The sequence below is a fragment of the Haliaeetus albicilla genome, chromosome 21 (assembly GCF_947461875.1).
Source record: "Haliaeetus albicilla chromosome 21, bHalAlb1.1, whole genome shotgun sequence".
Classification (NCBI taxonomy): Eukaryota; Metazoa; Chordata; class Aves; order Accipitriformes; family Accipitridae; genus Haliaeetus; species Haliaeetus albicilla.
In genome coordinates this window covers 19223670-19249447 of record NC_091503.1, presented here as the reverse complement: position 1 = coordinate 19249447, position 25778 = coordinate 19223670, and the positions used below count along the sequence as shown (strand labels likewise).

The 25778-nt window shown below is 42.8% G+C and overlaps 1 long non-coding RNA gene across 4 annotated transcripts in view; it reads right to left on the bottom strand.

Moving 5' to 3' along the window:
* LOC138690327 (uncharacterized) overlaps positions 1 to 25778 on the bottom strand; it is a 137760-nt gene that overhangs the window by 2529 nt on the left and 109453 nt on the right. For all 4 annotated transcript variants that reach the window (XR_011329159.1, XR_011329160.1, XR_011329161.1 and 1 more), the window contains one exon: positions 10778 to 13026. This is a non-coding gene — a long non-coding RNA (uncharacterized lncRNA). The remainder of the gene's footprint in view (positions 1 to 10777; positions 13027 to 25778) is intronic.

The window sequence follows — 25778 nt, the reverse complement described above, 5'->3', positions numbered from 1 at the left end:
GAAACAGGCCTCTCAAAATGTGAGTCCAAGGCAAAAGGACACTTTTGGGGGGGGGGGAGATTGTGGAATTTGGATTTTAACAAAGTTTGCAATGACTTAAAAATAGATCAAAGGAAACGCGAGGTAGAATGGAACAATAAATGCTTGATGTAACTAGCAATATGCGATTCTTTGTTATTTAAACTTTATTACATTTGAAGACATTTTTTCATGTTCTTTTAAACCTCATACTTGCACGAGTCTATGAGTAGCTGGAAAAAGTACAACACTCATCACTGACTAGCTGTGTGGTCTCTAACAGGTAACGTAAAGCCTGATTTCTTAAAATTATGAGGATCCACAACCACAGCTGAGATCAACGTGAGCTACTAGTATTCCGGGCTTTGGATGATCAGCTTTACTCTGGGAAAAAAAAAAAGCTCCATTAAGGCTGGCTAGGCTACAGTTTTAGTTGCACAGGAGGCCTATGCTGAACGCAGTTATGCACCTATAGTCGATATAAGATTTGATCTGATCTGTGAGGATGCAACTAATATTTCTGTAGAAAGAGGAATAATACTCATAGTGATGGTATGATCTATGATTTCAAAGCTGTAGCACAACTGAACAAGGGTGATGATATTTCCAGTAGTGGTAAAACCTTGTACAGTACCATTTGGGCAAATGAGACGAGAGCTGCCTGGTGCCAGCTGCACTGTCGAGAGCCCTTGCTTGCCTTCTCCACCAAGGTACAGTGAAAAGGAGCCTCATAAACTACTGCCTTTACTGTGCTCTGCAGGCAAACAAACAAAGAGAAATAAAGACTTACAGTCAAGAAGAGAAGCAAAGCTTTGTAACCAACCCTAAATATGACAGGTCTCTTGCTAGGGTTCATTGAAGGGATTTGGGGTTTTGTCACAAGGTAAACAACATTAATTCCAACGTGCTTTGAAATGGCTTGGTCCTGTCTGTACTGGCAAAGCCAACCATGAAAGCTATACTAGAGTTTGCCTGCACATAGTTACATCTAATTCAGATCTTCTAATTACAGTCTACTTCTAAGTTGCCCTATAGAAGCAGAAAGTACATAGACTATCTTCTGGAAAGCTTGTGGTTAAAACCCTGGGATGCCTGTAGTGATAATCAGGTAACAATCGAAGGCCTACAAACAAATTTTAGCCTGGATTTTACCCCACCCAGATAACCAGACTGTTGAATCGGGATTGCACAGCTGGTGTGAATGAGTCCTACACAGGTACCACAGGCTCATGCCACTGTAGATGACCACACAGGGTTGACTTATTGTGCCCTTTCAAAAGAAATTCACCTTTACACCATTGAACATTGCAGGGTGCTCATAAACTGGCTGCTAACATGGCTGGTGTGCTTTATTTTTTGTGGCGCTAACATATGAAGAGCTATCTACTGTAACAGATGCTCTTTGACAGTGCAAAATAATAGCACTCAGACTTAAACTGTAAATTATAAACAATCTCTCGCTAACTACAAAATGAATACACAGAATGGGGAGTCTTGTCAACTAAGATATTAGTAAATCAAGTTGAGGAAGACAAATTATTCACTAAAGCTAAAGTAAAATTTTATTCACTTAACACTACTGTCATTAGAGTTCTCCTGTTCTTTGCCACAATTAGTAGATACGAAAGAAAGTAATTATAAGCAACAAATGGTAAAATAATTTACGTGTTTCCTTGCTACATAAAAGCAACAGAAAGTGTTTCTATTCTTCCTTTTTATTAATTTCTATCGGTAGAAAAGATGCTATATAAATGCTACTGGTAAGACGCCTGGCCACATCAAGACAGCCCTTTCCCAAGGGATTTCATAATTATGTTTTCCCCACCAAACCACAGACAAGGCCATGAATTAAAAGCGACCTCGTTGGCACAGTGGTGCAACTGCCCTGTATTTGATTACAAATTTACTAGTACCAATGCCAAGGAGGGGAGCTACAACGTAAGCTGAAAATGAGTTCAAGCGTAGCTCTCTGCACAGAATGTCCCTGGTAACCTGGCTGCAAAAAGCATTTAACGCACAAAGATTATTTTTTTTTAACCTTTAAAGAAAATGCATTCCTCCTGTCCCCCCTATCTCTTCATGAAATCCCAACAGAAAGTTCTCCAGAAGGATGTGCTTGGGGCAAATACCCTAGATTACAAGGTCTGCAGCAATATCTGGAGTACTTGTGACATCTCAAACCTAAAACATCTTCAGAAAGGACACGGAGGACTTGGGGGGAGCATGGGTAAAGGGATGTACACTGTGTTACATAGCATGGTGGTTCCAGCCTCACAATGGCAGCCTCTCAGGAATTCCTGGACATCACGGTGGGGACGGTAAGCACGAAGCTGGCCTTACCAAATGAATGCAACTGCCCATGACCTGCAAGAGGGGTAAAATGAGTTAGCAGTTCATCGTTTTCTTCAGCACGGGAGACATTTCTGTGTTGCTCAGTTCAGGATCAGGCTTGCAAGGCCTGATTCTTAGGGCTTTGGCAGAAACAGGTATGCTCAAGAACAGACTCTGGGAGCTGTCTGCAAGCTGGATTTAATACCCTTGCATTTCATGGGGCTTTTGGGCGGGAGACTCAAACTCCTCTGCATGACAAATGCAGCCAGGTTTTATCCCATGCATTTGCACTGCCTGCATCTCCTACAGTACCTGGTGCTAGATCCTAAATGCCAGAGCTAAAAACAAAGGTACACACGGGTAAAGCTGCCTTGTCTAGGTCTTGACTGCATGCATTAAGGAAGCAGGACTAACTGAATGGCTCTCCTCTGAGAGCCGAATTTACCTTTTCTCTCCTTCCCAGATTAAGTAGCGAAGCAGGCACCGACCCCAACAGTTCTGCCAATGCTCGTTCAGGGCATGTCCGGAGGCATAGTTTAGGTGCTCGAAGAACTTCGCAGCCCTGAAAGACTTAGCTCAGGAAACGCAAAGGGTCAGGGCCTGCCCTCCAGAGCCTGACAGAAGGGTGTGTGCACACACGGAGGAAGGAGGCTCCCTCCGTTGCGCAGAGCTGGCTCCGCGGCTCTTTCCCATTTCCCTAGAGAGCCAGGGCATTTGTGTGCAAGTCAGGAGGAAACCAGCAGACCAGCATGCAAGGGGACCTGGCGGTCTCAGTCAAGATTGCTTTAGGTAATGTAGGAAAAGGACCACTTTCCCTGGCCCTGCCCCCCCCAGATCGCAAGCCTCCTACATGGGATCCTCCTACATGGGTTGGGGGGTGGGAAGGCCCCTCAGTCCCCACTTGATATAGCTGACAAGCGAAATGAATCCATTAGTCTCATTTTAATGCACACGGAGATATCACTGTGCAAATCTGCCACAACGGGTGGCTTGTGCCCATGATGCAAGCTAAACCCAAAACAGCAGAAGGGTCATAAAATAAGGATTAAAGTTCAACAAGGAAGCTGATAATGAAGAAGCCTGCCCAGACTATGCCCTATTCTAGCCAGCATTACATTATCTTCTAATTTTAGAACAGCTGAAAATTTTTCCCAGACCAGAAGTTGACAAGAGGCTGAGCAACGCCAATGTCGTTAAATCTTTGTTTTCAGGCACAGTGTTGTCTCCACACTGCAAGAAGTTGTTTCAGCATGTGAAATTTTACAGGAAGGCACACACTGTCAGTGGATGCCCATACAGGGAGCTATGTAGTATGTTGAAACCATCTGGCATTTTGCGGTTTTGCAGTATCAGTCAGACACACTGTCTGGAAACACAGGGCTCAAACCCAGAGTCCTTGATTCAGGTCAGATACCTACAGACGCCTGCGGATGTTTGGCCGGACTAAGAGCTGCAGAATAAAGCACTTAATTAGGCAGCTGAAGTTTATGATTGATTTCAAGGCCAGCCGAGCTAGAAGCCTATTACTGCTTAGGAAGTTTTAGTAAATGTAATTATTATGGCATATTTGATATAATACAGTGTCTTCATGCAATGCTCCAAAATATCGTTTTAAAGACTCGTTCTGTTGCTGTTATGCTTTGTACCTTCTGACTGAGGAATAGGCCAGATGATGTGAATCCTGATGTGAAGCTTACTGAAAACTACCACTAAAATTAATAGAGCATAGTTACAGAAGAGTATTTTGTATAGAATTACCTTCTCTGGAGTGTGAACAATGCTGCTGAAAGCAGGCTCTGGGTTACATTATTCCTGTGATCCAAATTTTTTTAACCAGCTGATGTCACTAGGGAGATTTGAAGTCTTTATAATTACTGCTCAAGGCCTAGAGGAAGGGGGGAGGAAAGACAATGAAATTATGCTTCATATGTTGATTCAGAGAGTAACCTGCAGTGGCCTGTTAACTTGTTTCATCTATCAGGAAAAGCAAATTAATTCTGTATCCAGTCGGTTTTATGAGTGGCAGCTCAATTTGCTTTCCCAGTTAAGCAGGGAAGAAAGTGGCCTTTTGTCACAAACAATTGCTTCCTGCAATGCTGCAGAATAAGATGTAAAATAGGCAAAGAGCTTTGGATACAGCTTCCAACGTCCTACTAAGAAGTAAAATTTCTTTCTTTCATCTTCCCTCAGAGAAGGAATTCAGGTTATGCTCTGCACTAAATTAAAGTGTTCTGCTCAGTTATGTACATGTACAGCTTTGAAAACTGTTCCTGCTTCTAGGTCAAGGGCTCTCCCTGTGGCCGGGTGCCAGCTTTATCCCTGGACTCCCATAATCCCTTGAAATAAATCAACTTTCCATTGAAATCCGCTGCCAGTTCCACTTCAGACTAAAATGTGCTGTCTGTAGCATGATGCTCTTTTATACTTTTGTGGAAACAAAAAAAAGAAGAGAAACAATGTGGTCATTGTATACTGGATACAGTTCGACGTAACCCGCATTGTGTTTATTAAAGGCTATCTTTGTATGTTGCACTAACCCCAGATTTCAGCGTTTATTATTAGAACTAAGAAAAATACCTTCGACCAAAGGAATAACTCGACTGGTTGAAAAGGATCCCAGCTTGTGTGCATGCGTGTGTGCATGTGTGTGCGTGTGTATCCCATTACTACTCTGCTCACGTGGACTGAAGTGTGTGGATGCATTATACTACTTCCCGGCCTGGGCAGATGAAGCCCTCAAAGATTTGTTTCTCTTTCCTCCTTTTTTTTTTTTCCCCCTCTAATATCAATTTTCTTCTCTGTGTGTTATAAATGAACCTGAATACATTCACACGTTCCTGTGGAAGACTAAAAGCTGTCACTTCATTTCAGGGAACCAGGCAGCTTTAAACTCAGCTGCAAGAAAGCCCAGATGCTACTACATCTCCGGGGGAAACTTATCTATTCAGGAAGGGGGAAACTTCTGAACAATAATAACAAAATGTAGCTTAAAGATGCTGCTGCCGTTCTCCTGCTGGTGCTGAGGTCAGAACTTTGGAGAGTGGGTGCCAGTCAGAAACTGCAGCACTCTCCTCAGAAGACTGACATTTCTGAAAAGCTCTGCTTCTCCCCAAATCTCACTAAATTTAAATGGTCTGCCAGTTAAATCAGAACAGCCTGGTGTAAAGCCTCCAATTTTCTGACAACCTTTATATTCTCTTGGCTCCTACAAGGCCCTAAAGCTGATCGTGTATAATCCTGAACTGAATGTAAAATAAATATGAAAACCTGTCATGATTTTACAATTTTCCAAAGGATATTCACTAAATAAAAAGAGCTGTATTTTTGGCACACAAATGCTCCATATAAAAATCACAGTTAGTTCTTTAAAATAAAGTTACACAACGCGGTGCCAGACTCTGCCCTCCGAAGTTTCCCCCTGAGTGCTGGGGAGCAGCTGGCTACGTCCCCCGGAGCCGGCCGGCCCCGAAGGACCCGTGCTCCCATCCCCTGCACCACTGCTCTGCGAATTCGGGGCGATGACACCGGCCTGAGCCAGCCCAGCCCCTGAGGGTCCCTCCAGCATGGGAACTGGGGGCAAGTACCCGGGTCTCACCCGAGCTGGGACACAGCCCATGGTGGCTAGCTAAATCCAGCGCTGGCAATTGCTTCCGTGCTTGTGGTGCAGATACAGCCTGAGCAAACCATGGCCCAGAGCTCACCCAGCCTTAGTGTCCTTGAAATCTGTTGCCTAAGAAAATAACAACTGTTTGCAGAAACCTCTTCCGCTAAGCCTGAGTTATTTAGCTATCTACGTTAACTGTGCGTCGAGGCGTGGGCTGTAAGCTGGAGTATCCAGAGGACTAGAGCACAGAAGTAAGTTTAAATCGCTGACAAGCTAGAGCTGATTTCAGGCTCCACTGGCTTTTCAGACCTCAAAAAGATCTGCAGGTCCAGAGCCCAGCTACAGGGCCGGAGAGAGACACATAGGTCTAGCAAGTAGGACCCAAGCACAGCAACCTGGAGAACGGACACAAGGTGCATTTTGTCTGAGGCCGTGACCAGACTAACAAAGTACCTATTTGCTACCCAGCAGGAAATCTAAAAGACCCAGCCTGGGAGTCTTGGGGCAGCTCAGGGTTAAAATCACTACAATTTTGTTTTCACTGTACTGTTTGGATGGTTGGGAAGGAGGAAATGGAGGCAAGGCAGCAAGGAAATCCAAAAAGGGAAAATCTGCACTGTCACTTACAATGTTTCCAGCTTTGTCTGCAGAGATCTTCCATCCAAGGCATCTTGCAGGTTTTTAATGTTACACACCTGCCTCTCTTACATTCTCCTTCTGGAACAGCATACAGGCAATTGCACTGAATATAAAACCCACAGTAAACCATACACCTAGGGCTTTAATTTTAAATCAGACTGAGTGAAACTATCTGGTTTTCCCCTAGAAGCCCTCAGTGGACAGTTTCTTCAGTTAGCTTCACCACCTTCGGGCCTTCCCTTTAAGTGAGGAGTACAGCTGAACCCAAAAATTCAAAGCAAAACTCAGCTGAAACCATTATGTTTCATCTGGTTACATGTCAAAACCTCAAGCCTCCTGTACGCAGGGCTCAAATTATAAACCCATCAGGCTCAACCCCAGAGCTGGACCCAGGTTTGCCTGGAGAGCCCACGAATCTTTTAGAGAAGCTGATACGAGTTTCAAGTTCATAATGAATTGCAAACCCAAAGTGGCCAGGGGACTTTTGCAAGGTCAAACAGCGAGTTAAAGGAGGAGCTAAGAAGAAAAGAGCAGCCCTGGCCACTTCACACACTCTGCTACCAGAGAGGTAGAAACTCACTCTGCTTGAACTTCATTCTGTATAGCCTTTGCCAAACCACTCAAAATAACCACTTTTTTTGCCTGTTAATTGTTTTAATAAGTCACATGGCAATGAATGACTAAAAACTACATCATCCCTCTAAGGATTCAGCTGTGGAAAAAGCATCCATTTAGCTGCAGGGTAGTTATTACTGCGTAGCTTTGATTTTGCTACACAATGCACACCCTGTTTATTGAAAAGCGTACATGCTGCTCCGGGTGAAATCATCATCACTTACAGGTATACTCTGAAGCTAAAGGAGTGAGCTCAGATCCACTCATCTAGATCCCAAACGAACCCTGTCCACTTACTTGGATCTCCACAACACTCTCAGGTTAGTGCCCCTTTGGACATTTTTTAACACTACCCAAATCTCTGCATCTAAAACATTAAATTAAAATTTCAAGGTGAGAAAACACAATTGCAGTCAGAATACCTGCCCCTCCCGGTAACTCTGCTGACTGCCATGGCACAAGGCTCACTGGAGAGCACTGGGATGATTTCAAGTTCACAGCATAACTTAATGTAGTCCCTTTTGAATCTAGACCATCATGCAGTGGTCACTTATTTGCATGTTTCATATCAATACTACCAAAGCTTTAATCTCTAAGACTTTTGGCAATACAGCCAGCAACTGTTCCAGGATCTAGGCTTAATGCTGAAATACCATCAGGGCTGAGGATTGCTACATATTGCTTTCTAATAGTCCCTGCTGTTCGACACCTGGAATGGCATTAAGGAGCTCTGGCACTGTATCCAGAGTTCTCTACCAATAATTGAAAGTGCTTCTACAAGATGGGAGGAAGAGGAGAGGGATCAGCATACAAGGATTGAGTCTACGTAAGGTATTGAAAACATTTTTGTGGGGTGAAGGGTCAGCATTTGAAAAGTAAGCTATGGCTTATATATTTGCAGTAAAAAATCGAGATTCCAATACATACCTTTTTCCCATTCAGGTTAATTAGGAGTTTGCTGTACTCCCAGCTAGTTCTGCTTGCAGTCAAATTTCTTTTGAGCTCAGCAGCCAGGACTGTATCTAGGGCTAAGCTTTCCCACCATATCACTCCAATATTAAAAGAATTTTTCTGGCTTCCTGTTAAACCGTGCACTGATTACAAAATTCTTTTGCTTATTTAGGGCCAGATTCAATAAAAATTCTGTCCAGCTTCCGCATCATGGAAGGCCACAAAAGCCCTGAAATATTTTGTTTTTGAAGCCTGTGTGGGCTTCCATAGCTTGGATGCTGGATAACTATTCCAGTGAATGTGGTCCTCATAAAGCTTTTCAAGGTCCTGCTCCATATGGACCTAGTGATTTCTCTTTATTCTCTCCAGTGTGGATTACAAGCCACTTCAGAGAATCTCTGATTTATGCCTCTAGTTACAAGCTAAATCCTAGAGGAATAGGTCCTTTTCATATCAGGTCACATCCTCTGCAGAACACTGACAGAGAAATTAGTGTTTCTGAAAAGAAAGCACCACTTACAAAAATCTGGTATGTTTTGCATGCTTTATATGAATATAAGCGAATGGTAAAATCTAAAAGGAAATTCAATAAACTACTCATTATCTATATTCATATGACTAAGCTACACATGGAACGTAGCTTTTATTCTCCATAAAAAATGTACAGATGTTCTATAGAAAACTGTATGAACAAACTTTAACCTCACGACTGCTATTATTTTGTAATAAAAGGCTTACAGCATAATGTGAGCTTTTTTTAGAATGTAAGTTCCATGTGAGTAGTGTGTTGTTAATTTAATATTAATGCAATGCACCAGGAAGAAGTCTGCACAGAATCTCAAAGAGAGAGAATCACAGTGCTGCAGACAGGAGATTCATGGCACGGATTTTATTTGTTTCAGCACTCAGCACAAAATTCGTTGACCAAGATTCCCATTGCCACAGGGCAGTGGATTCATCTACAGAGGTTTTCACATGCCTTGGCATGAGGATTTTGCTGCAGCATTCCCGCTACTGTTCCTGGGAATCATGTGGTTAACTCACCTTGCACTGCACTGAAAATTTACCTCTCACTGTCAAGTGCATATGAATGAGCTTCTTTTTTGGGAACAGCAAAAGAAAAAAAGAATCCACTGAATAAACTTTTGAATTTCTTTTGCTGAACCATCGTTCAGGTAGCAGGTGCGAAGGCTTTCACCAAACTTGCACGTTGCAAATGCAGTGCCTGCTTTGCTTGCACCACAAACAAATTAAAGTGAGGGAACAGAACAAAAATCCAGTTGCATCCATACAGACTCCCTTTCCCAGTGCTTGAACCTTCTTCTCTGCAGTATCTGCCATTCAGAATACCTATCCTGTATTTCTCCAAGGAGTCAGTTCACTGTCTCATCTCCAAATGCATTGGTGAAGTAATTTATGACTCCCATTATTATAACAGCTTAGCAGCTCCCAAGCATGTAAAAATAGCAACAATAATCTCTCCCACTTTTCCTTCCTTAGCACCCCATAGGAGAAAGCGCTTGATTAATCCTGTAGGGGTTATACATGCACTTGTGTGTTTCTATAACTTACAGAGTGAGTTTGACATTTTCTGAAAGCGATGGTGTCTACAGACATCTTATTCATTGTAGAAATACATTTCGTCAGTCTAGACACGGCTTCTGGGAAAGTCCTGTGTCCAGAAGCTTCTTTCTATGGCTTGACAGTTTCATTGCTTCTGTGAAATGCACTTGCGTGCGATCATGATCATAAAGGAAGGCCCCATCTCAGAAATGGTGAAGGCCATTTCCTTGGAAGCCTTCCAGGATCAAATTTGAAAACCTACCCAGGACTCCATGCAATGAAGCAGAACTTCCATGCATAGCAGGGAGAAGAAAATGGGGAGACATTTATGAACAACAGGCCTATGGCAATGTGTGACAGACTGCTCCCATTTGTTCCAGTTTTCTGAGCATGTGATTTCAAATGCAGTTATCATTTTATGTGGACCATCGCAGCTGCACTGCACGCAAGAGAGTGAAGACAACAGCCTGGTCCCTGTGAAACAGAGATGGAGCTTTCCTATTTCTGTGCATATTCTGTGGGCAAGTACTAAAGCCCAAAAGTTCACAGAAGTGCAACAAACATCAAAGGCCCTCAGCACCTGGAATAGTTACAGAAGGAAGAATTTCAAAGTACTCCTCTGCTTCTACAGTCATCATCTAGGTCTAAACTGCTAGGAAAATTTATATTAGTGTCTCTAAAGGTGTAATTTAAAATTAATTTTAGTTAAACTGGTGTAGAAGACAGAGTGAACATTCTCATATTTCAGTGTTAAACCATGTCTGGTTTGGTTTAAGCTTAAATCTATTTAGGAGCTGATTTGGTATTTGCAAATGAGACGGTCTTAAGCTAGCACAGTCAATTTGGTTTACATGTGATTTTAAGTAACACTGATGCAGCTATTTAATATAACTGAGATCTTAGAGTTGTCTGGTTCACTTCTGGCCATTTGCTCTGCAGTGCAATGCCAACTTCAACTAGTCACTAAGTTAATTAGTGGAAGGCAGTAATTATGCTTGCAATAAGGAATATGAAAACCTAGATAACATCTATAGAAAAGCAGGCACTTCAGCTCACCATGTGATCTCCTTAGCTCTCCAATGGTTTTACACGTGTATGGCAGAAGCCTTGCCAGCTTCCAGAGATGAGGAGTTTGGACACAGGAAAACAACTGCTGCTTGTGACTCCTCTGGCTCTGCCTTAGGAGAAGGAACAGAATAATTTCATGGAACTTCCACTGATAGGCACAGCTTCTCCACACAGGTTAGCAGCATTTGATGATCAACAGTATCAAATATCAAGAGTGATCCAACAACTAATTATGCACTACCATTTTTCACTGGCCAAAGTTACAAAGCAGCCTCAGTACCCTGTGCTACCCTGAAACCTCGGTGACAGGGATCAAGTTACTGGCTGCCTCACAGCTGATGTTAGAGATTAGTTTTTAAAAGTCAACCTGATGAGCAGAGGACAGTGAAGGTTTGGGTGGTAGCTTGTAGGATCTTGCTCTTTGAAAGACAGATCCATGAATGAATCTTACCAGACCACCCATTAGCTGTGATAGAAGACTCTAATCAAAGGAGAGGATCATAACCTCCATTTACTTATGCCCTAAATACCCTGTTTCTATACCCATTTTCTCAAACCTGGAAAGACCATGTTACATTTCTTCTGATTTAGCTTGAGCACCTGGGATGTTTCAGCAGAGGCTGTGAAATAGAATACCTCATACAAGAGATGTGACAAGGTGAGTAGTGTCAGCTGAGGTTTATAAAGTAACATTAGGCTCCTTTTGTAAAGTCAGAGGAGTAGGCATCTGGCAGTGGCAAGGTATGTTGCGGTATTTTGTGTCCATGTCTGTGTCAGGCAACATATCTGCCACTGGTAGTCACGGGCTGTCTTTCAGTTCTTCTTCTCGAGTCTTCCCTCATTTCTGGGAGGGACTGGGGGCAGACAGAAGAGCAGGAGCTGAAGGCTGAGCATGCCTGGCAGTAGTTACATCTCTGTCTCCCCACTTTGTTCTGTTACGCCAAAATGTTTTCTAAAACCATAGGCAACACAAAAGAAATGTTGGTTTGGCCTGCTTCGTACTGCTCCAATCATGTTCCCTTTTTGCAATCTGCTCATTCAACAGACCAGCTGATTGCCTCAAGAGCAAAGCCCCACAAGCTGATGGATGAGATCTTTCAGTCAGACGAACGGGACTTATCAGGGGTGGGAAGGATTTGCCTCCTCCGTGCATCAGTGACCATTTCTTCCTTTGCAATTAATTGGAAAAACATCCTGAGGAGAAATACTTCCCGTGCAGTTGATGCTCCCATCTGCAATAACCTGGGTCTGCATATGTATACCCCGGTTCCCTTGGGGGTAGGCTGAGAACTCTTCCCCTTCACTGGCAGCCCCGTAACAGGAACCAGAACTGAACACACACACACACCCACCCCCCTTTGGCTCCAGTTTTCCCTGCTTGCCATCACACCTCGCACAGTCACACAGAATGATGCAAGTGACAAGGACACCACACATTTTTCAGAGTCCTGCCCCCACCTTTTAGGTGCAGAGCACTGCCACATCCCCCAAAAAGCTTCACGTATGCTATTAAAAGAAAACAACCATCACTAAAAACAGCTCAGTGCCTTCTACACTAGAAGTAACAACTCATGGGTGAACTATTCATCTATTAACATTTTTCATTAAAACAATCACTCCCAGCTGAGGCTTATGAAAGACCCTGCCAGGCCAAAATATCAGCCCAGTTACGGTATTTATTATTACAACTGTCAGGCCAGAAGGGTTTGCTGCAGAGGATCCAGCAGGCATGCTCAGACAGGAGCTCCTGCCCGTGGGCCAGCCGCTTCACGAGCAGGACTGGCAAATGTCAGATGTCAAGTTCTTGTTTCAGGTCCTGCCCTCTTCCCCTTTGACCACCATGGACCATTTTAGCTGTTTAGCAACTGGCAAGGACCACGTCAGGCAGGGTAAGCATCAGTGTTGTCCTGCTTTTAGAGCTGATAAGGGTCTTTGTCTCAGCTTTCCCTATTTTTAAACTACTACAGCATGGCTTCGAGGGCTCACGACTGTCAATCAGCAGGGGAGGGACAAGCTGGAGGATGAGGTGTACTTTCCTCAAAGTGGTGGCTGCTGCCCATAGCCACGTGCTTCGGGAGAGTTGGCTGAGGGCATCTGTAAGCTGCACGTCTGTGTTCAGGAGTCACGGGCTGGTCCTGGTGCAAAGAGAGGATTGTACTTGGGTTTCACAATGGAGTTCATGGAAGCCAGTGGAAATTGAACTGCAGCCAAGGTGGAGAGCCATGTAGAACAGATGTCTTTACAGAGGATAAAACAAACAAAAAGAAATACTCAGAGCCCGAGTTGGAACTCTTGGCCCACGCTAAATCTGTAAAAAGCCCCAAAGTGCTCTAGAGGGAGGCTGTCCGACACACTTAAATTCCACATGTATAAAGTAAAACACATTTGCATTGCTAATTTAATAAAGAACTTCTTGACCCAGAGTCAAATACTAGCACAAGTCTTCTGCATGGAAAAGCTCTGATAAGCACACTCTTTAACTCTCTCTGTGAATGTTCAGTAATGATCCTTTTTAAAAGTACCTATGCTTCTCCTAGTGTCTGATGCTAATTATCTTATCAGATAACAGGCAGCCCTGTGCTGAGTAGGTATGTAATATATTAGCCTTGGGGAGGGAAGAAAAAAAAAAGCCTTATCTTTCAAGTAGATTTGAAACTGCATATGATCTTTCTGAGACTGTGGAAACTTTCCTCTGCAGCACAGAGCTTATATAAGGAAGACAGAGAAGGAAAAAAAAAAGAAAAAATAAACCCCAAATCCATACAGCTTTCAGGCTGCAATTCTCCAGGATGTTCCTTTCTGTTGAGTTTTCTCCTCTACCAGTATTTTGGAATGACATACAGGTTAAACTGTTCATCTGGCATGGAAAGCAGCTTTGGTAATTGCGAGTTTACATTACGCTATAAACGAGCAGATTATAGTAAACAGACGAACTGTGTAAATAAAATATCACCGCTTAGCTCTCCTTTGTGACTTGTATTCTGATAGCACTACTACTGCCTTTACTACAACTACTACTACTACTGCTAGGCTTCAGATGACAGCTCAGCCTGAAATCCTTTATTCATCTTTATTACTACTTCAGCTGTTTTGAGAGCAAAAAGGCATGGAGGACTTATTGGCCAGAGGCTCTCTAACCTAGCAGGCCTGCCTGGGAAATCAATATGCCGCACTCAAGAGCACAAAGATGGATTGTGAAGCTGGGGCTGGCGAAGGAACGCGCGCTGCATCTGGAAGGACACGGAGACAGCCAGTTCTGCTCCGCCAGAAGCCTCCGAGACCGCGCGTGTTTGCACACCAACCTCGTGGCACCCTTCCAAGACAATTTGTGAACCTTGGTTCACACCATTTTCAAAGTAGGTCATACGCAGTAATCTCAGAGCCGAGGAGAGATACACTGTCAGCAGCAGTCGCTGCAAGGAGGGCGATAGCTACAACCAATGAGCGAGCTGGTGCAAGCAGAGAGCCTGAGAGCTCCGAAAATGCTCGGTCTGGGGCCAGCTGCAGCAAGGTGCTCGCCTTGCCCAAACAGCTGACAGGCGAGCTCTAACAGACCCAGCCTCTTCCCAGTTACAGCTGTAAAAGGACCGACTGTTCTCCTGGACACAACCACCAGCACGGCTTAAACATTAACCCGAATGAAAATACAGTAGAAGAAATCTAACCTTTATGTAGCTCTGTGTTCCTGACAGCAGGAATCACAGCTAATTCTGAATTATGGGATTTAAATTTACTACCAGCTTTGGATTATTGCTTCCTAACGTACTTCCCTCACCTGCCCCTGCTCTGACAGCCAAAACACAGGCTTGAAGGTAAATGTAGTTTTGACGGAGAGGATTCCTAGAGCACTTAAAGTTTCCTGCATTTTCCTGTATCCCTTGCTTGAGCTGGTTTAGGGGCATGGAATTAGAAATGGCACATTTAAAGGTATATTTTTGAAAGATGGTGTCCAGGAAAATAAATGCAGAAATGAGTACGCATACTTGTTTCCACACTATAACAATATAAAGGTCATCAGAGAATTACTGGTTTAAAGCAAAAGCGTGAAACTTCACAGGCATAGGGGCTGTTAGGAATGTGTTGTCTTTAAACACAGCCTGCACATCATCAGAGATGACTTGATTCTAGAAAGCTGAAGGACTGCCTGAAGAGTGCTGCTGCGCTACGCAATTTTTAAAAAAATGGGTTAATTTTTAAACAGGCTCAATTTAACCTTGCTTCTGGTCAATAGTTACATGAATCTGAAAATACACTCTCTGAAGAAATCCACTCTAATATAATGGGTGTACATCATTTTTAGCACTGAAATCAACACAGAAACAGCAGAGCTAGGCAAGCATTGCTTTTTTTGAATCTGGCAAGGAAAAGGACTGACTCTCCTCCATTTGAAAAGTTGTGCTTTTTCCTTCTTTTCTTTCTTTCTTTCCCTGAGATATGTCAGGCTGGAAATCTTAAGCAGAAAGGAGCAAGCAATTTCTGAAGTTATCGCGCTCTATGCAAAGAGAGAGGGGAAACGCCACGTTGTAGACTAGCAACAAAGCTTATCTCCCGTCCAAGAAAGAGTGCACAGAATGACTTTCTGATTCCTTGGGAGCAACCTACCTGATCAATAGCTTGTCCAGGGAGTTGCAAGACATGCAGAAACATGCAACAATGTGCTACTGTTATCAGCTAAAAGGGTGCTGTAATGACTTTCTATGCAAATAAACAGAAAAATCCATAAATCTAGAAAGGGTTATCACTCAGTACATCATCAAGTGAACAATTTATTCTCTAACACGGGATGTGATACTTTCCTGCCAAAATAATATTGCTTGCCCGTTATCACTAAGCTTTGAAAGAAAAGTAACCAACAAAAATCCCTTCTGCTGCTGCCTCCCCAAAAGAAAATCCCTTTAAGAAAAATCGTAACAAAGAAAACCCCCAGACACTTCACTATTTTTTCCAGAATGACAAAGAAATCTAGCTGTGGTTACAAATAGGCTCAGTATTGTACGATTTCAGGTCATGTGAGTTTTATTACTTTTCAGGCTAACTTTTGCTTTTTCCCAGCCAGCTGCTGGCAGTTGTCATTTTAGGATTGAGAGCAAAATACTTTGAAAACAAATTTGTTCAGAAACCTTTTTAAAGACGATACAGAAAAAAAAAATCTTTTGTGTTTTTCATTTCAGCTTGCATGTAACCTTTTTTCCTCCAGTCTTTGAAAGGAATCAGTCTGAAATGCTAAACAGGTCACAGAGTAATTACGCATCCACCTGAAAATTAAACACACATTCAAAGGCTTAACTAACAGTATATGTTAACTCATAACAGGTATATGTCACTCTTTTTTTTGGTGGTTGATCATTATGGTGTAAGCAAAACTGGATCCCATCAAACCCAGAGAAGAAACACCGTAACCTTTCTGCAGGATTAAAAGGAGAGAGACAACAGCAAGGTGATGCTGTGTTGATGAAGCTGATTTGATACTGCAGGGCAGCCACAGCAAGTCTTGTGTGTCTGAAATCCTGGTGGCAAAGTTGGGGGGGGTCTCTGGGCTTACTCAGAGAAAGATCAGTCCTGAGGCCTGGCCAAGCTCCTGTGCTTGGGCAGGTCAGCAGAGTCACTCCTCATCTGGGCCAACCTGAGATCAAACCTGGATGGCTACTTTCAACATTGTAAACCTGTGTCTCAGTTGAAAAGACAGACAAAGATTTTGGCAAATCCTTTTATGTTCAGTCCAGAGCCAAATTTATTTTCTGGGACATGCACATCTTCTCACTGTGGTATTACTGATTATTTTTTGTTAGCTTACTAAGTTTTCCCTGACCTTTCATAGCATAGATTTGGCAGCAGCATTTCAGATGCACAAAAGGAATTGAATCTACATTTCCTTCACAGAGTGGAGGTGTTTGGGTTAGTAACATCTCTCTTACAGATTTCCTTGGTGGTAAAAAACATTTTTCTTTGACCTGGAGAGGGGAATGCAAAGGACCTCAGCATGGCCTTTACAGAGGTGCACGGTGGCACAGAAGAACTGTGAACTAACATAGCTGGTTTGTACATGACCTGCCCCCCTCCAGCTGAGCATTTGCTGTGAGCAAGTTTGGGATTTTTTGGAACAAGCACAGCAGTACTCTACTAAACTGGCACTGGTTAATGGAGATCTTTGGCCAATGCTGAGACTGAAGATAGATTAAAGGTGGTTTAGGTCAACCTTTGCTTCCTTATCCCAAGTTCAGCACAGGTAAGGAGTGAGTGCTAAGCTATTATTTATTGCCTTTTGGATCTGCTGCTGCAGTGAGTTTGAAGAGTAGCATGACCTGGCTCTTCCCAACTACCTTTGCACTTAGTAAAAGCTCAAGCTTCACAGCGTGCCAGATACCCACTGTATCAGGGACAGCAACCCCACACATCACCTCCCAGACAATTTTTAAACTGAGCTAAGGCTTTTCTCCTGTTTAAAATTTCTTTTTTTTTTTTTTTTTAATTTTTCTGATACTATGGTTTCTGGAATACTCTAGTTAGTCTTGGAGGACTTCGCATGGTCTCTTTTGCCTATGGTCAGCAGATAGCTAGATAGAAGTAGAGTGGAGATAAAAAAATGGGATTGTTACTACTGCATGTTCAGTAGCATGCACATGCTTGCATACTAGAGAAGGTTTTCTGTAAAAGCATCTCTATTGCACTGATGCTACTGCAGAAGTCTTAGGTGCTACTGGTTGTTCACAGTTCTTATTGGCCAGAAAGAACACACTCTACTAAGCTAAATGGTTGAAACCCATGAAACGGAATATACTGTGTACATACTAAAATTGCAGACTGTGTTTTTGTTCCATTCAACTCTTTCTCCTCCCTTCTGTACCCTCAACTCTGGTCTCAGGAGCACTGCAATAAGCCTGATGTGCGAACTCTAGGGAAGTCAATGGATTTATACTGATGTAACTGAAAGCAGAAGGTAGCTAAGAGGCTCAAAGATCTGTGTTTGTGTATTACCCCTGACGTTTCTGACCAAACTGCTTAGCTGACCACCATTGGATTAGCAGTCTTAGTTTAGTGTTTCACACCTCCTACACTCAGAATGTCAAATCATGTCAGCTCACTCACTAGCCGAAACAGCCTGCTCCTCCATCCCATTCATTCAGGACAGATAGCACAATAGCTGGCGCAGCCTGACATACTCCGTGCCCCAGGGCCATGAGTGTACCTGGGCGTTTTACACCATGATTTGCATCGCCTTAGTTTAGCACCACCCAGGAAAACGTAACCCTTCAGTTTAAAGCCCATGAGGTTTTCCTGTGTTGGCATCAAACAAAATAACATGCTAATCCTTCTGGTATTAGTCAAACGGGGCTTAAAAATCCACTCAGATGCTTTGCAGTTGCAAGATTTCCCTGGCAAGTGTGGACACTGGTCTCAGTCATGAATTCCCACAGAATCTAAGCTTTTCTTGAGAAAAAGAAAAAAATTAAACTTTATGGCAGCAAAAACTGCCCTTCCAAGCTCAAACTGAGAGCAAAGTGACGCGACATTGGCTTCCTGAACCTGCAGAGAAAGAGCCCAGCACTTGTGCTGCTCCTCCATCCCAGTGCTGCCAGCCAGCACTCGTTGATGGAGATTACCAAGATCTCAACCTATTCTCCAGCGGGGCCCCATGCCGTGCAGGGAAATCCAACCACCCCCCTAATTTCATGCTGAAGCTTGCAAAAGCTAGAATTGGGGGGCAGGAATGGGCACTGTAATGATTCACAAGAGATAAAGATCCTGAAGGAAGGAGGCTGAAGGAAAGGATGAGTAATAGAAATAGCTTGCTTGCTTCCTCTTTCAGAGAAGCAAGGAGGAGGATGAGGGATGCTGAAATGAGAACATACTTCTTTTTTCCCCTGTGGCTATTAGGAAGTTGACAGGAAAAGAAAGACCTGCTCTGGTTTAAATAGCTAGAAATGGGAGTTCCACACTGAACAAATACTTACTAGCTGTAAAATGAACTGAGAAACTGCATCTCCAGGCAGGCTCCTGCAGTGACTCCCTTGCAGAAATCCCCCAAACCCTCAGTGCTGGTAGGAGCAAGGGACTGAGCTTCTCAGGAAGACACCGATAGCAGCTTGTGATAGAGGATCTCTCATCTTCCTCTAGTGTGTCTACCCACAACAGCCTTGTTGGTACAAGTACATTTCTTGAGTACATTTTACTGATCTAAAATTGTACCAATTCCATTACATTTTCTCCAGGGAAATGGTGAACATCAGCCTGGTGATTGTTTTTAATTCTGCCATGTTATGTTTTTCTGATAAGAGTAAATATTATAAAATAATAACAAAATGTTTGTTGGGATGCATTATTATACTTTTTTTGTCATAACCTGAATACCACACGTTTTACTAATTCTGGGTACTCTTCTCTTGACCACTATCTTATTCGCCTGGTTAAGTCAACAGGAAAGGCACAGCCCTGCTAGTATCTCGGTGGTCAGTGGGACTCACACAATCATTAAAACTGAGACTTTCCTCAATGTAAATAATGTACTTTTTTTTTTTTTTGGCACTTCGTTTGATTTGGCTTAAGCCACATAATGCAGAGTTCTGTCCCATCTGTCCTACTTAATTATAATAATTGCAGAACCTAAATTTGCTGCCAAACATCATTAATTAATATTGTACTACAGGCTGGGTGGGTAAGGGGAGGAATTTCTCTGTTTCCAATTCCTAAAAACCCCCAGCCAAACCAAAACAAGGTCTGGAAGATTTTACATTATTTTTCAGTGTCAGTGCTGAAGACTTAATAACCACAGAATGTGCTCTGTGGTCTTTAATAATTTCATATCATAAGCAAACATTGTTTGCTGGCAAACAATTTGCTAAAACATCTTAACTTGAATTTTTCTCTGTGCCAACGTATGGAAGGATTTGCTCCACGTAGGAAAATTTACATCACAGGATATAAAAACCTGGTATGTTGTATGTAATTAGAAATTTTCAACCAAAGTGTTACCAATATCTGAATTAAGCCGTAGGAGATATCATTTTTGCTAGGTTGCATTTGGTTGATTCAGATTGCTCTACCAAGGCACAGGTAGGGGGGAGAAAAGCCATCTAGTGGACAAAAATGTATTTAGATAACCAGAAAATATTCTCAGGCACAAAGCCTCTACTGGAGAACTCTTTTTTTATTTCGTTATTCGTCTGCAATAGTGCTTATCTAGGAATACTCTAGAAGTCTCCGGGAAATCAGGGTTTACTGGAGGGCAACAGCATAGGTCTCTAAGCCCAGGGTTTTGGCCAATTTTTTGATTAGCAATTGTCATAAAACGTAAGAGCCACTTCATCCCTCCTATCCCTCACAGAGAATTTATCAGCATATTTCTTACAACGTTGCGAGGGTCATCAGTCGACCGAATATCTTATCACTAGATTCAACACTATGTGCCAAGCAGACTGGCATTGCCACAGGGTTTAAATAGCTAAGCTAATATTTAAACTTTTGTCCCCTCTGATCCCTGAAAAATAATGAGAAGAGACTTTGTGACTTTGTAAACAGATGAGCCAAATGGCACTCAGAACAGCCTTTTGCTAAAATTATCTTTGAGATTCTCCAGGACACGAGATCAGGGAGATCTGGGGAGTGCAAGGCAGATCAGCTGAACAACCCCCCTCGCAAATGCACGTGCGCGACTCATTCAGCATCTAACGTAAAAAGTGGGGAGAAGGGAACAAAAAACTCTCCTCCTAATGTTATTTACAACACTCATTGGCCTTTGCTGAAATGCTGCCTACTAGGGTTGCAGTGGCCTGTGCCATGAGTTAAGTAACTGAATATATCCCAAGCAGACAGGCCCAGCTCTGCGCTGCTCTCCTCTTCTTTCATTTATACCGGGGAGCATGGAGGAATAAACACAGCACCCTTTTTTTATGCAACATTTTCTGAGACCCAGCCCCCAAATTCATTGCCTTCCACCACAATATTCAGAGCATTTAGCTAGGCACTTTCAGCTAATCTTGAAGAGCAGATAATGATCAGTCATGCCCGGACAGGCCAAAGTATTGAAGCTGAAGTATAATTTCTGTGGGATTACAACAACACAAACCACCCTCATCAGAGACTGTACTGTGATGATGCAAGCAAACATCTGTAACTCCTGCTGCTCCAGGCAAAATACTGAAGTGGGATTAGTGACCCACCACTGCTCTGATGCTGAAACAACAGGTTTGGTTCCCTTTCCTGTACCCCTTTTGTTTGAGATAATAGGTAACCCCAGGTACTTTGTGCTCCCATTGAAAGAAAAAAAAAATCTCAATCTTTTGAAATACTTGGTTTCAGGACCATCCCATGCAATGATTTCCACCCAAGTCACCTTTGCAGGGGCATGCATTTACCCGGAGGTCTCAATAGCCTCCCTTTCCCTGCATATACATGCTTAGACATATCACATAAGCAGTGGGCATCTCCTTACATCACTCCTCTGTTTGGCCCAGCCTGAGGACTATTTAATGCATCGCTTTTGACAGAGCCACCATTCACTGTGCTCAGATAACCTTTGTGTTGCTGGATTATGAGACAAGGGAACAGAAGCTCCCGAGCTACCTTGCACAGACCTTCTCTGCAGCCTCTTATTCATCCCCCTCCTAATGAATCACAGCCTTTTCTCTCTCTTTTCATAATAACCAAATAAGGATTTCAGGGTTTGGCCCATTCACTACATTCTATGTTTTAATACAGACAAGAATGGAATACAAAATACTGCCAAAAGTTTAGCAGCAGGGGCAACCTTTTTGCTATTTTCATGTCTACGGTTTCTGATTCAACAATGCCGACTTGCTGTTCTGCACGACCGCAAGGCAAGGAATTCATAAACAATAATAATAATAACTGTCCAACAAGGCTTCATCCCAGCCATGCCTAAGTGCAGGACTGGCATAGAGCAGAAAAATGCTGCTTTGCTCCTTTACAAAGCTTGCAATATAAACTTTGCACTGTCAGTTTAAAACTTTGGCATCTGTGTCTGCAAATGGGGAGGAACCCATTTTCAGATACTTGTGAAATATAAACTTCAGCTGTTGCCAAGCTCAGAGATAGATTTGCTCCTTTTTATTTTTAAAAGTTTCCTGAATATGTGAAGAAACCCACAAAGCCATTTTAGAGACGTGTAGCTATGAAAAATGTACATGCTTCTGTTTTTTTAAGAAGCATTCTCAATCATTGTAATTATTCCTTGAGAATGCTTTTTAAAAAACAGAACCACGGCTATTTTTCACAGCTACAAACCCCTAAAACAGCTCTGGAGCTTTCTGTGAAACTTACCAAAAAAATTGCCTTTCAGCTAAGAACAGTAAAAATAGATCAAAAACCAATTAGCTGGCCCACATGGCAGAAGACAGGTGTGCTTTGGATGTGGTATTTATACAGAATCAGGATAAGCATTTTTTCACTTCTACACAGATTCGTGAAGACTATAAATATCATAAACCTTTTCTTGCCAATGCCCATCACATCCATTTAAAACACTGGCCATTCGAAGAATAACCTTAGGATGCAGCCTGAAACATTTCATCTTGCCTCCTACCAAGTTATAAAACTGAATTAACATTAAAAGCAGCAGACTGATGGGTGAATTATGGTAATAATGAGCCTTCAAAGGCAAAAACAAGTAAACTCCTTTGGAAAGCGCAGCCAGAGAGAAGGCTGGGAACACTGAAACCAATTATGACTGCTTTAGTGTTACACCTGTTTAAATGAATGCCAAATCCAGCACAGAATTATTTACATTATGTTATTAACAAAGGGACATATGAGTAATGGGAAAATAGAAATGGTTTATGCAAAACAGGCTTTACTGAAACCAGCTAAAAACTTCAGGTATTTATGGCAGAAAGCAAAGGCTGTGGTCAGACCTGCTGCTCCAGCTGCCCCTGAGTCAGGCAACGAGGCTCCTGCTCCCCGAGCCCCTTCTAGCTGCTGGTCACTGTCCCCAGGCTGCCTGACTTATGCCAGAGTAAATACTCATGTAAGTGCCCCTTACGCAATTCAGTCAGAAAGATCTTCCCTCTTTTCGATACTTGTAATAGATGTTATTTTTTAAAACTATATTGCTCAAGCAGAAACAGATTTAGGGACCAATCATACAAGAAACTGTGCCAGGAGATTCGAAGAAGGATAGCTCTTTGCAGGCACGTGGCAGGTGACAAGCAAATGGGAAGAGGCCGAGAGCATCAACTTCTTCCCCAGGCCACAGTCTTACTAAAAAAGGAAAGATCAGGATATTCTTCTTGGAGCTTACAACCCCTTCCTTCCAATTTCTGCGCATTTCAGTACCTACATACAAGATGGTTCCCCACTGTGCAAGACACTTCATGTATTAAAGCATGTGAGAGTCAAGAAAAGAACGTATTTCTAAATGGACCAAACGCAAGGCTGGGAGCTGGAAATGACTGAAGGAGCCTGCCAAAGCTGCCCAGCAGCAGGGATACCCACAGAGCCCAGGTCCCAGCTCCCTCTCCACAGCATTTCTTCTGGAATAGCTTGCCTTCCTCTCACCTTTAAGATCTTCTCCAGTTCCTGATGGTTTGGGCAGATGGCCATTGATGGAAATTGACAGATCATCTGCAGAAGTAGGTTTTCAAAACCAAGTCCTCGTCCTCACTAATCTCATCCTCTCATTGAAAAATGCCAGGCCATCTCAGGCAGATGGCTTTGGTCAGGCTTCCCTGACACTGGCTTTAAGCTAAAATCCCTTTTCTCTTGATTCAGCCTTTTATGATGCATCTACTTTAACTAGTTCAGAAATGGTTCTCAAGCCAGCAGAAAAATCAAGCTGTCTCCTTTACTTCCAGCAAGCACATTCAATGGTTTTGACCTTGTGATAACTATTGTCCATTCTTGTCACAGACAGGATACATGTAATTCACTGTGATCCTTTGTTTAACTCAGCAATATGACAGAAAAAGACATCTCGCTATTTTATATATATATATTAAAAAAAACTTACAAAAGGACTGATTCTGTACAAAGATGGTACATAAAAAGCAAGTTTTCACAATTCAAGTTTCACTAGAGCAGCAAAATGAAGTGGCTCTCCTCCACTCCCATAGCTAACACAAGCACTATACAGGTAAGAAAAGAGGGTTTACAACAAACTGGACAGACTGCTGCACCCCAGCAAAGCTTTGGGGAAAATCAGAACAGAAATAAACATCATCTAACAAGCAGCACAGCACAGAACAAAAGAAGGCAGAATTCAATGTTATGTTCAATGCACATCTCAGAGGATTTTGCCAGATCCTTGCTGTCTCCTAAGGAAACGCTCATTCCAAGAGTGGTTGAACACCGCAGAGTGACCATGGGCTCCAACAGAAGTCTGTGAATCTGTTCCCAAGAAGCTCCCAACTGTGCATCAAAACCCAAGATGACTGCCATTTAAGGTTCTCCAGGGCTGAAAGAACTTGCACATAAGATTTTCCTCTTGCAACCAAGAACACCAGGACCCAGAAAGAGTTCCAGCTGATTTTCCAAACAGTGAGTGACTGGCTTTCTCAAATACAGCTGCTTTCTTCATTGGAAGACTAAAAATAGTTCTGCTCCTAGCAGGCTGACTTCCTTTTAAGCATTCTGCCACATCCATGTGTGTATTTCATTCAGGGTTTCTGCATGTCTACACCGCTGTGATTCTATTTCAGCCTTTAAGTACATTCAAGAAATTTTTCATTTCCCTCTCCCCTATTCACTCCAGATGTCCTGAACTGTCCAAAACTGTTTCATGTTAGGAGAATTTGTAGGGATATTCTGGCATTCACACTGCTCCCATCTGCTTCAGTATTTTCAGGAAAGATCAACTTTCTTCCCCAACTGTTAGTGAATATGGACAACGAGTTTACGGTTTTAAAACATCTGTGATTAACAGTAGATGTCTTGCTTGTACCTTGTGCAATAAGAATAATTAAATACTGCCATATCAGGCTTTTGCTTTTTGCTCTTGAAGAGATGCTGGATTGAGAAACCTGAGGAACTGAAGGATATCCAACGTCTCAGAAAGCACACTGCAACAGCAGTAAACACTTCTTCATAACGCTGTGCCAGCATGCAAGAACTTCAATTTGACAAGACATACTGAGTGTGAGGTGGAGGACCGTGGCAGCACACGCTGCAGTGGTCCTTTCAGTCCCAGTCACCTTGTTTTCCAGATCAGGGGAAACCGAGCACTGCCACTCTCTTTCAGCTCACGTGGTGGATGTGGAAATCAAAGTGCGAGAAGGGACATACGAAGGGAGGGACCAGGGGAGGGATGTGCCCCTTAACTACTCTTAATGTGACGTTAGCATATGTTTGGATCCATACAGCTCCAGAGCATTCTAGATGTCCCAGTTTAGACCTAAAGTAAAAGTCTGTGGCATATTCAGTCCTGAGCAAAAATGCCCAGTGCTGGACAAACAGCGTATTAAAAATTTGACTGACACACTCACCAGAGCTAGGCAGAGAAACGAGTATCAGAGAAATGAGTTTGCTTCTACCCCAGGAGAGTTTCAAACTAGAGACATCATACCCAGCTTCTGCCAAGTATTCCCACTGAAGTCAACGGAAAAGTTCTTCAGGCTTTGGTAACCATTCCTGTACCCACAGAAGTTCATGGATACCCCATTGATATAAAAGGATGCAGCCCTTCAGACAACAGATAAAAATTCACTTCACTGAGAAGATCAGCAAAAAGGCCATTCGGGATCGGGATCAGCTCCCTGGTGTATGAGGAACCAAAGTTCAGCAGAGTTGAATTCCCTCGCTTCAGCAAGGGCAAGGCAACTTCAACCCATCCCAGCGTTCTTTCTCTTGAACCCTTCAGCATGATTCTCTGCATCACTTGACAACTCCAAACAGTATACTTTGTAACGACGAGAACAGCAGTTGAAACAAATAAATAGTTTAACTCCTAAAACTCTAACCTGAGGTATATTTACTTTTCCAAAGTCTTGGTCATAAATATGATGTGCTTCACTGAATCTGTCCAGGATCAAGCTGGGAAGTA